General features: G+C 38.2%; 1 long non-coding RNA gene across 1 annotated transcript in view; it reads right to left on the reverse strand.

Moving 5' to 3' along the window:
- Window positions 1-12,331, reverse strand: part of LOC145991082 (uncharacterized) — a 42,923-nt gene extending 30,592 nt beyond the window's left edge. Inside the window, exons 1-2 of the long non-coding RNA XR_014442005.1 lie at window positions 12,205-12,331; window positions 3,545-3,622 (exon numbers count right to left, since the gene is read on the reverse strand). This is a non-coding gene — a long non-coding RNA (uncharacterized LOC145991082). The remainder of the gene's footprint in view (window positions 1-3,544; window positions 3,623-12,204) is intronic.
- Between the last annotated feature and the right edge of the window lie 1,551 nt (window positions 12,332-13,882).

Raw genomic sequence — 13,882 nt, forward strand, 5'->3', positions numbered from 1 at the left:
TAGACAGCAGATAGGTTAATAAGGTTTACAAGATTGCTAACGGCTCTTAAGACAAACGTTCAACGAAGGTTATTGAGTGAGAAAATGGGAAATTGTTAAAAATAGCGGCCTAGTTGAGTGAAGATCGAAGGTTCGAATCTCTTATAGAACCGGCTATTTTTTGACACTAATTTTTGGTGCATAATATATTTAATGTATTGTCGACATTTATAAGAAACAAAATATGAAAACTCTCCTCCTCCGTAACGGTGCGGTCTAAGACTCTGTGCTTTGGACTCCGACTGCAGCGAGACGGCATGGATTCGAGTCGTCCTGGGTTCTCGGCCTGTTATCTGTATAGGACCGGTGGCAACCCACCATCGTGAGGAAATTGGGGAGCTACGAGTGACTGGTGTAACCTGGTTTCAGATATCTTCTATAACGGCTGAGGGTTCGACGTGCTGACCAACGTCACCTCGTTGCCAGTTGAAGATAACTCTAGGTTGGATTGTGGAAGGGAGACTGACAGTCGGGAGATAGCCCATGGCCCTTCGAGGTTTTAAAATATGAAAACTATTCCTTCCGTAAATCTAATTTCTCGTCATTGTCACGTGAGATTTCTTTTCAGTATCACTCCTGCAATACTAATTAGTTCCTAAGTGAGATAATGAGATGGACAGAGAGGTATTAAATTATGAGTTCACTGTTTAAAAAATAAGCATTAACACATTTTTATATTCACATACCTCTTTACAAATTCCTGAGCACGTCACTACAAATGAACCAATCTAGTGCACACTAGAGCCTTGGCTTATCTATACCTATGGGGTATCCTACAATTACAGTCAAACCACAACCTCAATTCTCGAAGCTGTAGCCTCTCCATGTAAAACGATTGCGTCGTAAATATAGTAGATTTTGCTTAAATGTTTTGTGACATTCATACCACCTTTATTTCATTTGCTACAAAGGAGTGTTTGGGTATGTTGTTTATCAAGAGGCGGGTGGGGATTATATTTCTAATGCATATTGAACGAATTGGTCTTAACTCATAATCATGCCGTAAGAAGGAACGAAATCGTGGGGCAGTGGTTATCGCACTGGGTTGTCACTCTAATGGTCGTAGGTTCAAATCCCCACGGTGGCAAAAACTTTTCGTAAGCTTTATTCGTTCCCATTGTTACTATTTGAATTAGTCTTCTTTGAAACTATAACAACGAAAGATTATACAATTAACTCTCTCTCTCTTTCAAAATGGTAATATGAGGACAGGTTTCTTATTGTAAGAATTGGAAATTTTAGTGGTCTCAACGCATCTAAAATCCAAAATACTAGATCGACGTTATTTTCTACTGAATTCTAAATCCACGTTATACACAGATAGCCTAATGGGGCCTGGACCTACAGTTTAAAGTGAGATACGAACCACTATGTGTCTCCACTTGTTATCCTGCACTGAACGTAAAACAAACAGCTCCCCGCCCCCATTTTTCAAACAAATTTACATAAAATATGGTATTTATAAGTTAATAATCAATGATTTGATTGTTTTTATTACTGAACGTCAAATAAAACATTTTCCACAATCACCTCTTCGTCTCATCTCTCAAAATATCTCTCTGTCCCTCTCTTTTCCCCTTTCCCCACCCCCCCCCCACACACACATGTATCAAAATAAATATTTTCTTAGGTTTGTATGTGTATAAATATAACATAAAATACCCCCAAAAATACTATTTATTTTATACTTTCCGTCACCCCTCTCCCACTCCCACAACCCCACATTATTATTGGCTTTCGCCAGACCAAGTGGTAATGTATCGACGTCTTGTAATCAGTGTGTCCTTTTCCGAGTTCCAGTCAGATCGCATAAGGTTTCAGATTCCAATTTAAATGTATCCCGAGTCGTGATTAGCCTATGTGTGCAAAAAGTGATGTTAAAACAAACTCGTGACCTCAATAATACAAGTTGTGTATTTTCTTTCAGCTGTGGTTCCCTCTTTTCGCGAGAAATAACGAATTAACCTAATCATTAACTCAACAAATAAAAATGCATCTCTAAATTAATTTATGAAAACTGTTATTACACCCAAACCACTATTTTATCGTAAATGTAAATGAAATGTCATCTCACGTAGTGAAAACAATGTGAAAATTGTTCTATTGAGTGATATATATGATTGTCAAACACATACATGAATACATTATATTAAGCTCGTGAACTATAATTGGGACAATTTAATACTAATTTGAAACGATTAAAGGCAATTAAAACGACAAAGTAAACTTTTGCGCAATCTTTCTGCCGATTCGCATTAGTGGAACAATCTTTAACCAATGGGGACGTTATCTCATATTTGGAAATGCTGCATTGGTTGAACTTCCTGTGGACAAGACCGTGAGTCACGCCTCCTGCTCCTCCGAATCGAACTTCACTCTGATTGGAGGATCGTATATTTCACAACACTTCCTTGTTTCAGAGCTACCAACGTAATTTCGTAAGACGTTGGACTTAGAAAAAAACCATGCGACAGATTTTTTGAACATGACTGTACATATATACATATGGTCATATGATAACATGTACATGTTATCATAAGTAAGGTACTTAGAACCGAAAGGCAATAGTTTAATTTACTGGCTGGTAACATAGCCTATACAAAATTTGCATACACATAAAAATCTACCTCCCTAAGCAAAAAGCTTAATTCACACGGTGGTGCCACCTAAGCCAGCTAGCCAGAAAGAGTCAGTGTGTGATACAAAGCAAGCATGTGATACAGTTGATCACCTAGTTTCATGTATTTGAGTATTCTATAATTACTCCTGCATTAACCTGAACAATGATTGTACAGTGAAAATATTTCATTGAGATCGTTATTCCCTACGTGCGGGTATTGAATGACAGTCACTTAGATTGTCTATTAGAAATACACAAATGTCATCAGCATTCATGAAAAATTGCACGTTTTCCAACCAAGCTTATACTTTATTAGCCCATTCATTTATTTACAAACACTAATTTTCACGATGCCCGCTAAATTAATACTTTCAGAGTTATTAGATGAAAGTGCAATCAATGTATGCATCCGTTTTCTTCAGATACTGTCAGTGTAAAACCGATTTATTCCAGTCGAAGTATTGTTTTCACGTTAAGTATGTCGGAAGCAAATAAACATAACATTATTGAAATAAGTGTTTCGCTTATTTAATTGTATAGCTTGGCAACAATTGCAGGTGATTCGATTCTATGGAACCCCCACGTAAATACGTCCTTGTCACCAGCACTTCCAAGCAGAAATAGCAATACATGTCCCCGAAAGAGGTGATATGATCTTCGTATGAGCTGTAAAAGAAATGGTGTAATACTTACATTTTTCCGAATGATTAACAGCTATTGCCTAATTTTTCATTTTTGATGGTATTCGAGAGAACCTTGTATTTTCGGCTGTCCTACACTAATCCCGTCTCCCGCATCATAATTTCTGTGTCCCAAACATATCGGATATTAATATATTTTTGTATTCACACAAATAATTTTAAAAATGCGTACACAAATACTTACATTTGGACTCTCTTTCTCACACTGATTTACTAACTGTTTTGCATGGTCAGTCAGATCGTATGTGCATCCATCATCATACTACAAAGAAGATAAATGCAAATTTATTACTATTATCGAAATTTTGCAAATGCCGAGTTAATAAATGTACAGGTCACTGCATTGTACTGAAGTAGAGAGATGTTCATAAAACAATGCACTGACAATCTGTATTGCAATGCCAACGTATCTTAGAATTGTTAACGAAATAAAATAGCCTAAATACGTACCTGGTTACTTCATTTAGCAGGTGTGTATTGGAATGAGTTATAAATGCATAGTTCCCAAGCTTCAGTCTCTTCTCCTGAGTAACATATCCAATATATATATAGCCCCAATCCCACTGACTCACTGACATAAATGTTCTCCATGAAGGAAGCCCCGGAGGCGAAAAATGCCCGATTACGACCCCCCATGAAATTGTCCCAAAAGGCCGAGAAAATTCAAAAATAGCTCAATCGGCCCTTCCCTTTTTTCACGTCCGTAGCAACCGTTCCCACGGGCATTTCTTTTGCATACATTGTTTGCTTCAATTCTTAATTGTCGAGATACATTATATTTCTCACAGATCACACACAGATAAATCAACTCCTGGTTTTGGAAAGGTGCCTCAAACAAGGGTGACATCTACATAAGAAGAAGATTCAGTCCAGATACAATTACGTATATGTATATTGGTATACTCAATGCGAGAATATCAACATCGTGCTCGTTTCAAATAAATGTTTTGGGGGTATAATGACAAGCAATTCTTTAGAGCTTGCCGTGTTTGTTGTCGACAATGGAAACGGACGTTGCTAGGGAACTTGGTGAAAGTTTATTTTAACCTTGAAAACTAGTGTAAGTGAATTATGCTAGACTTTTCGAATTTCAAAATATGAGCGGCAGAATTTATTACTAAGGAGAGGTAGGAATTCGATTACGTTTAAAAATGCGGAAATGACAAGATACTTAAAATATTGCTATTCCGATTTAGTGTCGCTATTGAATTCGTTTATACAAAACATCCAACTAACTAAGCTTGAAACAGTTATTACTTACTTAGTTTATTATTAAGGAAATAGACAATATTTGTACCATATTAGAGTCCAAACACACATAACATTACGTTGAAAACTTTTCAAATAAGCGAACCACGTCGACGAGAGCACGAGACGCTCACTTAGCCTTCTTCAAAGGGTGAAAATGCCCGTTTCATACTCCCTAGCAACGTCTGTTTCCGTCCAGGAGCTAGAAATCCGCCAATTTTCCCTCATGGCTTTTACGACTTCTACATACAACAATTAAATTTGATATTCACATACTTTCTTTAAATATTTTTCTAATTGCAAACTTAATTTGAAAATATTTAATCTTGATATCTAAAATAACAACAAATCTCCTGCATATGTTTCGATTTTTTATGAATCGCACTGGTTAATGTAAGCGCAGATGTTGCAATGCTAGATTAAAAATGTACACGGTCATATTCGACTGAGGCGACACATGGTGCCCAAGAAAATAATAACAATTAAAATGACTTGCACTTTGTATCTTTCGGTGCTTAGTTGAGAGTTTTTAGTGCCTTCGTACATTTTTATTATCCTCAAAATAATCACCATCACATATGATTAAATTCCTAGTTAGAAAATATGCATCAGACAAGAGTGACATACATCTACATAAGATTTTGTCAAGATACAACATAAACAGTCATGAACAACTTATTTAGGCCTCCCCCATGGCGCAGTGGTAGCGTCATTGCATTGTCCCGGGTTCGATACCCGGTGGAGGCACAAGTGGTTCGGGTCCCACTTTAAACTGTAGGTCCAGTCCCGATTAGCCATACTGTGCATAAAGTGGACTTAAAACCTCAACTCAACATGAATAACTTATTTAATTAGTACTCAAAATTCGATAGATCATGGTTATTTTAACGAAATGTTTATACATGTAATACTGTTGTGTTAGCCATGCCTGTAATTGAACTTGGAAGCAGACGTTGAAAATGTTACCTTAATGTCATATTTGTCAAGTAGTGACGTCACGTAAAATATGACTCGTATCAACTGTCCATACCTTACGGAAGATAAATTTTGTGAGGGGAATTGACTACAAGAAGATAACTAAGAGTGTGGCTCATGTTGTTTAAAAATGATTCTTGTGCACAATAATATATACTAAAAATATACCGTAGAACATTATGGGCTGTATCTGTCAAAAGAATATAACATATGTTTCCTTAATTTTATTGTTGAGAAAACAAATGAACATTGATGGATAGCAAGTTTATTAGAAGTATATAGATGGATAGTATGTTAGATATAACTTGAATTACCTTCACCGTAAGTTTGGTTACAAGTTTTGTGCAGTATATATATAACACAGGGCCGCAAATTAAATTCAATTTAATGTTGTTTTTTGTTTAATAGGTGTACTTTATTATTTGTGTCATGCTGATCACGAACATGAAATTCGTTTTTCTCTATCACGCAAAGGTTTTATTACAAACCAAATTTTAAAATTTGGGCTTTGTCCAATATTGCATACATTTTTATTATAATTTTTCTTTTCTTCAATCAGAATAAGTAGCTTATCACACTAAACGCATCAACATGTTTATTTTAAAATGAATATAGACAGACACAAAGGACCCATATAATATAGAAAATGACATATAGCAGTATATAATATACACACAAGAAAATCATTACACAATACATATTTTTCAGTTCTGTTTAGCACGCTTTCTTCTGTAAGCTTTTCTAACTTTCTTGTGATTTTCTTCTGGCGTTTATCTGTACAATGCCCAACAGTAGTCAGCCATCATGCTAACACTCCAATGTCCTTGATACCTTTTCTACATATCCTTCATGTCCTGATGGAACCGTTCGCCCTGTTCCTCACTTAATTCACAAAGATTTTGTGAAAAGTTATCAAGGTGTGAATGCAAAAAATGTAATTTGAGATTCATGTTGCAACCCAGCTCTTGAAATTTAAGTAACATATTCTCAACAACTTCTCTGTAATCAGGACTTTTGTGGTTCCCCAAGAAGTTCAACACTACACTTTTAAATACTATCCAAGCATCTCTTTCAGCTACAGTCATTGTTTCCTCGAAGTCTTTATCATTCATTAATTTCCTAATGTCTGGTCTAACAAAAACACCTTCTTTCACTTTGCCGTACGACAGGGATGGAAATTTGTTGCATATGAACTGGAAACATTGTCCTTCCTTGTTAAGTGCCTTCACAGATTGTTTAATCAGCCCTAATTTGATATGAAGAGGAGGAAGTACAACTTTCTCAGAACTGACTAAATGTTGTTGTACGATGTTCTTTGAACCCGGGTTCAACGTTTTCCGTATTGGCCATTCTTTTCTTTCCCAGTGGTAATATCGTGCCCTACTATCCCATTCACAGATGTAACATGGCATTTTCGTATATCCACATTGTAGTCCAAGTAAAATGCTCAAAACTTTAAGATCACCACACACCAACCAACCATGGTCCTCATATTTAATTTTATTAAGAACAAGTTGCATATTGCTGTAGGTTTCTTTTAGTGACACAGAATGAGCAATATTACATATTCCATTATATAACAGAACAAATTTTAAACTTGTTTTATTCGAGTCAATGAATAGCCTCCAATCAGTTCAAAGACAAGGAAAATTTAACTTAGTCAGCAAACCGGACACATCAAAACAAAACACGAGAGAATCTTGTTTCGAGAAATAAGGCACAAACTCTTTTTCTCGGTGTCTGTACCAGGAAAATGTTGTTCCACGAGCCAGCAAGTTTTTTTCGTTAAGTCTGGAACCAAGAAGCTCAGCTGATTCTTTACATAAATTTAGGTCTCTAACTAAATCATTGAGTTCGCTTTGAGTGAACGGTATAGGGTCACGAGATCCGTGAGGGGGTCATAAATGTCATCTTCCATTTCACTTCCTTCCACTAAATCACTTAGTGAACCAGGATCACTTACACACTCAAGACTTGATGGAGGTATCGGTACAGGCCTGTCTGGACCGTGCAACACAGGTCTCATTGCAGAGGGAATATTGGGATACACTATCCTCTTCTTGTTTCTATTATTTCGACCTACAATTTCACAGGAACAGAAGTAACAACCATTGCTGTGATCCTGAGGCTCCCTCCACACCATAGGTATTGCAAATGGCATAGTTGGCCGCTTTCCTGTGCTCCAGTTTCGTAAAGATTCCACACATGATCTACATACCTTGTGTGGGGCCCACGATTTATCTTGATCTCCTAGTTTCATTTTAAAGTATGCGTAATAAGCTCTTCTTACAAAATATGTAATTTCCTGTCTCTGTACCCGAGGAACAAATTCACCGCAGATGTAGCAATACATATCTTGGCTATTCAGACAACCACGAGATGCCATGGCCACACCATGCAAATTAGGACTTTTGAGAGTTACATATAAAATTAATTTCAAATTATATATCAATGTTTTACATAGTATTATTTTCAGCATTTAGGCAAGAAACATATCAATTAATTTAAATAAAACAAAACGTCTCTGCATTTAAAGCTTGTTCGTCTCTTGTTGAATAATACTTGAAACGTACCAGTGACATCTAGCGACAATCACTTCAATTTCACTTAGTGTTGCCCACGAGACGGGACAGGCTTTTTTAAAATTCGAGACGGGACGAGACTGAGCATCTGTCTCGTCTCGAAAACGAGACGAAACACGAGACGGGACGAGACGGCTTCTGAAAAGTCTCGTCTCGTCTCGAAAGTCTCGAAAAAATATAAACAAAATAACTAATCAATTGCAAATATTTATTTATTCGGAATAAAGCATTTTCTTTGGAAACCCAAATCAGCTTCTATTATATGAAAGAGATCTGTAAGATTACCCCTCGGAAAATTCTAATTCGTCACACGTTGTCCGTAACGAATTTGCCCAGACTTTAGCCTCGTGTCCTTGTATCTTCCTACTGAAATTTCCTCATAATTGTATACTGGCGACAATAATCATAAAATTTCTCGCCCAAACAGACCCTTCTTTCATTTGCGACGCTCTTCTCACAGCAGCCTCGAGTGCTGGTTGCAAACCACTAAGATTTAGCACCAAAAACCTAGGTAAAGGTAAAGTTCCAAGTGCATATAACACAGTGCCATGAAGGCACATTTACGGGATGTGGGGGAAAAGTCATTTTGGAGGCGAAGTGATCAGCATCACACTCTGGCCGCTTTTGCCCTCCAGGATTGCCCCATGCACCCATTGATATGAGGCTGTTGAGCCCCGAAGCTGCTTTATGCGGGGACAATGTGGAATAATTCCGACCTTTATTCACCCACTCCGGGATTCGAACCCGGGTCTCACGCCTAACGACTACACCACCGCGGCTCTAAAAAGCTAGTGCAATTAGATACTCTGCTTTGACGTAACGAACATAAAATTGCCTGAAGTCATAGGAGTAATAAGCGACAGTAATAAATGCAACCTTCGGAACGGAAGCGACTAGACCGGCAAGCGGCTCGTGTTGCTTTGTCGCTTGCGTGTCGTTCGGACTGGGCCGTTTTTTAATAGCTTGCCTTGAGTCGCCTCTGCCTGTTGGTAGTGAATTCACAGTGAAAGCTTGCTTATAGACTAAGGGAGATTTCACATCGAAGCGACACGCGACCCGTAACACGTGTCGCTTCAGGATTTCACCAATCGAACGCAGGTTTGTGCGGCCTGCCATGCTCATACGCTGTGAAACGTTGCTGTTGTTTTGCTCGTTCCAAAGCAACATGTGTCGCGTGTCGCTTGTCGCTCCGGTCTGAAATCTCCCTAAAGGATAGTGTCCCTTGTTGCTTTGGTGCGAAAACCCTGTGTCGCCTGTCGCTTCAACCTGAAAGCTATCTTGTGGAAATTTCACACCGAAGCGACAAGCGACACGTATAATTCAGACCCAAGCGACAAGCGACACAATCCTCTTCAGTCTGAAGGGAAACATTCACCCCGCATCTGTGAACAACGGACCGAGGCTACAAGAGACACGTGCAGCTTTTCGTGTGTCTTCTGTTCGAAAGGTTGCATTGACTACGGAAAGTTCGCTTCCAAGCGACTCGTGCACCACGTGTCTCTTGTCGCTCAAATTGGGTCGGCCAAAGGCCAAAGCCTATTTTGAACGATTTCAAAACCAAGTCGTCTGCTGGATATGACCGACATTTCAATGTTTCGTGGTATAACGACTATCCGTGGTTATGTGGATGTGCGCAGTTGTCGAAACTGTTTTGTTGGCCATGTACTCTATTTTCGGGTAAAAAAAAAGTGTGGAATTCAGGTGTGGATAACATGGACCATGACCATGACGCACCCAAAAATTCAAATTCAAATGAAAAACTTCACTTTATGACAGCATCATAGAACTTTTTGATTTGATTTGATTGATTTTGCTTCGCTTGTGCCACTTTTGGCTAATTTGCGAAGATGGGGATGAGTGATGATATCATGAAATTGATGAATAAACATCACAAACGTCCATACCCAAGCCAGGATTCGAACCCGAGACCACAGCATCATATAACTATTTTCAAAGAAGATTCGTCGGATTGATCTGCTCTATAAGTAGCCTTCGATGTTTCTGTAAGTATCAAATTACGTATTATTGTGTCAACAACCAATGTTTGATATTTCACTTCAGTCCTTATGTCAACATTTTTTTTCCTGATTAATAACTTTACCAAAATCTAGTATTGAATTGCAGACGTACCAGATTAATATTATATGATCTACTTGGAAGACATTGGGGAAGGGGGGGCATGAGGTGGGGAGGCGCCCAAGTCTTACGGCTCCTCCCTTAAATGTCCTACTGATAACCGGTAACACTTTTAAAAATCCCACGCCACGCCACTGCGGTGAAATATCCCATTATCTAAAACTCTTAATTAAAAATTTAGCACAATTGGTGTAAAAAGCTTCGTTTCATCATCAATGAAAAGTGTTGCAAGTTTAACTGTATAAATTATATAAATTGTATTGTTTGCGCAACCAACATCGTTGTTCTGGAACTCCGAACAACTATGTAGTGCATACATGTAATGTCCATTTGGAAATAATTAAGAAATGAGAGAGAGTAAGACGGTGGAACCGAAATTCAAATGATACGACGTCCTGGTGTAAATTCCATGTAAGTCACGGACACTGCCGGCTTTTAATGAATACATTGACTTTCAATGGAATTGTTACAAGCCGGCAGTGTCCGTGACGTACCAGGACAGCAAGCGCGTACCTGTGATTGTATGCAGGTGGAGGCTGGGCAACTTTCGGGGGTCCCCCCCTCTTTATCCTCTGTAAAAAGCCCCTTGATAAAAGTTAAAATTAAAAAGTAAGAATATACTAAAATCTTCCACACAGAGAGTGGAAGAGACCAGCTCCTTGGATAAAGCTAAGAACATTTTATAACACACTGTCGTCATCTCCAAAGAGAGATGAAAAACAGTTGGAAAAATTAAAAGTCTGCCTGAGGAAAGTAATATCGGCACATTCAACAAGAATATGCCAAATACTTAAAACAATATTACAAACACAACACATTGGAGGATCCAGCCCGTGCAGAAAATGACCATGGGTGAGACGACTGTGTCCAATACGCAGTCAGGTGATAACTTCCTCTCAACGGGATGGAAGGGACGAGGATTGTCATGTATCTATTGTGTACTTAAAATCGTGAAGCTGCTGTGTCCTCGTTATCACATCCCGCTTTTCCTGCCAATTGTCAAGAAGGAAACAACGAAACACATTTTGCAGGTCGCTAGCTGGCAAAAGGTTGACGAGAACGTCGCCATCTGCATCAGCAGACTTGGCGGCAGCATCGGCTGCTTCGTTCCCCTGTATGCCAACCTGACTAGGGACCCAGCAGAAGCTAACATCAGCACTGACAGATAAAGGCATGAGCCGTCGAAAGATTAGCTGCACTGCCGGATGCTGGTAATTCGGCGATTCCAGTGTCTGAATCACGTTGGTCGAATCAATGCAGACAAGGGTTTTCTGCAGAGCATGGAGATCAGAAAGGTCCACTGCCTTTAGGCAACGGATACGACTGCTTTGGACCCATTCGTATAAAACTCGTTAAAACTAGGGAACTGCGTGCGAAGCTCTAGAAACCTCTGCTGGTGTTCGACCATTTGTGGTTCTGCACCTGAACACAAAATAATATTATCGTGATGAACAGTGCCGAGAATTCGAAGCCGAGAGGGATAAGGATTATATATTATACTTACTACGTAAGCACTGTAATTTATTCCACAAATCTTAGAAAATCTTACGTAGTAGTGAGCAGTTATTCTATTTTCAATACGAAATTAAAATAATAAACAAATAAAATATACTTTCGTTCTCGTACTGTACGTACTTAGAGTGGGATGCATAAGTATTAACAAGAAAAGTGTCCATTATCATATTTCTTTTTTTTTCCGGTAAGGGATTCAAGAATTTAAACAAAACATCAAACAACTGACAATCTCTGCACCAACACTCCTAAAAATCTGTTCCTTAAAAAAACGGAATTGCATGAGAAAAATTAATGAAAACAGTCATGGACAATTTACCTTCGAACCCGGGACCCGTGACGTCGTAGCGCGATGTGTTAACCACTCCGCCACGGGGACCACAATACTCACCATTGAATATGCCACAACAGTTGACAGAACGCAGGCAAGAACGATGAAAGTTTTCATTGTTTTCTGTCGATGTCTGCCGCCGGCCAAGATAGAATGCAGAAATTAGTCAACGTAGCAACTATGTATGGAGCCTAGAATAAAGAAGTGCAAAAATAATATTAAAAGCTGAATCTATTTTCATACTACCTGTATTCAGGAAGCTTTCTGTGTTATGGTGTAAATGAATAATACTTGACTCCAGTGCATGTTATATAGACATTTAGCTGTTCAATGTCAATGAAGTGACTTATTGTTAATAATTCCCATGTGAGTAGCAATTGGCCGATTCAGCGAGGGCATGTGCCTCCACCTCCCACCCTCTCTTTATGAGGCGACGAAGTATGAGAAGTGGTGGTACTGTTATCTCATATGGGAGAAACGTTCGAGGGACATAAATCAGAGTACTACAATAATATATTTTTGCAGACTGTCAAAGAATACAAAACAAGTTTAGCACAAATTCTTTAATCCATCCTGAATCCACTTGACTTTGAGGTATCTATCAGGAAGACCCTGATAGAGGTTAGAAATGTTACATGTAAAGTGCTTTTAATTGTAAATAAACTGGTTTGGTTAGCTACTTTAGTGTTAATTATATTAACATTGAAGTGTTCGAACATCAAAAATCAAAATCAAATTCGGGTTTGCTTTACAGGTCTCTAACGTTAACACTACGATTACTACACACCTGAGATACCGATTTTGGGTACCCCTGCAGAACTGAAAAAGGGGATCCTATTTAAATCGAGTTTCATAAATTTATCCTGTAGTTTCCAGTACGCTAGATTTTTAATAAAAAGAATCTAATAAGATACCAAAACCACATTAATAGGCCAGGAAAGTCTAACAAATGACACCATAATAACAATATTATTACACTGTGCATTCAACGGTAAAAGTAACAGTGGGCTAATTTGTCCTTCATACTTTTCAGTCTGTTGTCGCGAATTTTTTAAAAAAAAACTTCAATAAACAGAGGCAACATCTGCATAGCATCAACCCAATTTCATTCCTTACAAAGGCACAGGATGTAGAAATGAAAATAGCGGTGGTCAATTTCCCTACATTATATTTGCCGTTGACTTTACAAATTGTGGAAATCGTAGGGTAGAGAATGTTTGTACCTACTCCAAAACATAGGTCTCGGAGTCTTTCTTGGACGTAGATCATTTTGCAAAATATTGTGTGCCTTGTTCGAATTTATGTTTTGTAACTGGTCAAAAACGTTCTTTTGACAGTGGACAAACAAATAGAAATCCCTTGATTTAGGTATGAATGATTTCTTCGATTACAATTGCATTAATGTTTTAGGTTAGTTTTAATAGAGGAGAATTTTGTATGCTCTTTACATTATGGAACCTAAGTTCCTTAATGACTGCAAAGCTCTTTGACCTCCGTCTCTCTGCGTGGCCCTTATTACAACCACTGAGTAGAAGTCCACAAAATCTCGTCTTCTGTCTCAAACGTCAGTTGTTTTGTGTAACTAGTATAGATTTTACTAGGCAGAGAATGGTTTAAGATTGATGAATATGAGTAGGAGTATCTACTTCACATAGTGTAATATGAACATAAGAAATAATTGGAACATATTTTGGGACTATCTTAGTCACATTTTATTTTGAGGTTTTAAGGGGTGACA

The sequence above is a fragment of the Lepisma saccharinum genome, chromosome 1 (genome assembly GCF_977018435.1).
Source record: "Lepisma saccharinum chromosome 1, izLepSacc3.1, whole genome shotgun sequence".
Taxonomy (NCBI): Eukaryota; Metazoa; Arthropoda; class Insecta; order Zygentoma; family Lepismatidae; genus Lepisma; species Lepisma saccharinum.